Below are 355 nucleotides of genomic sequence, written 5' to 3' on the forward strand. Positions count from 1 at the left end.
CCCCCGTTTCTTCCCACAACGTGGTGCATTCTGGCCCCTCCTCCTCCTCCCCCCTCTCCCTGCCGGCGACGGCCCTTGTGTGGGGGAGCCGAGCCGAGCGGCAGCGTGCTCCCTGCTCCGTAGAGCAGGCAGAGAGAGGTAGGGACGGGCCTTGGGGAAGGGGGTGGAACAGGGCATATCCCTCCCAGCCCCCTGCCATGAGCCGCTCAGGACAGGGGGCTGGGAGCACCCCCATGAGCTGAGCACCCCAGCCTTCTGCCCTGCACCCCCCACACCCCTCCAGCCCTCTGCCCTGACCTCCCCCCAACACCCAGCCTTCTGCCCTGCACCCCCACCCCCCCAGCCCTCTGCCCTG

Source organism: Terrapene carolina, unplaced genomic scaffold (assembly GCF_002925995.2).
Source record: "Terrapene carolina triunguis isolate 2854851 unplaced genomic scaffold, T_m_triunguis-2.0 Scaffold310, whole genome shotgun sequence".
NCBI lineage: Eukaryota > Metazoa > Chordata > Testudines > Emydidae > Terrapene > Terrapene triunguis.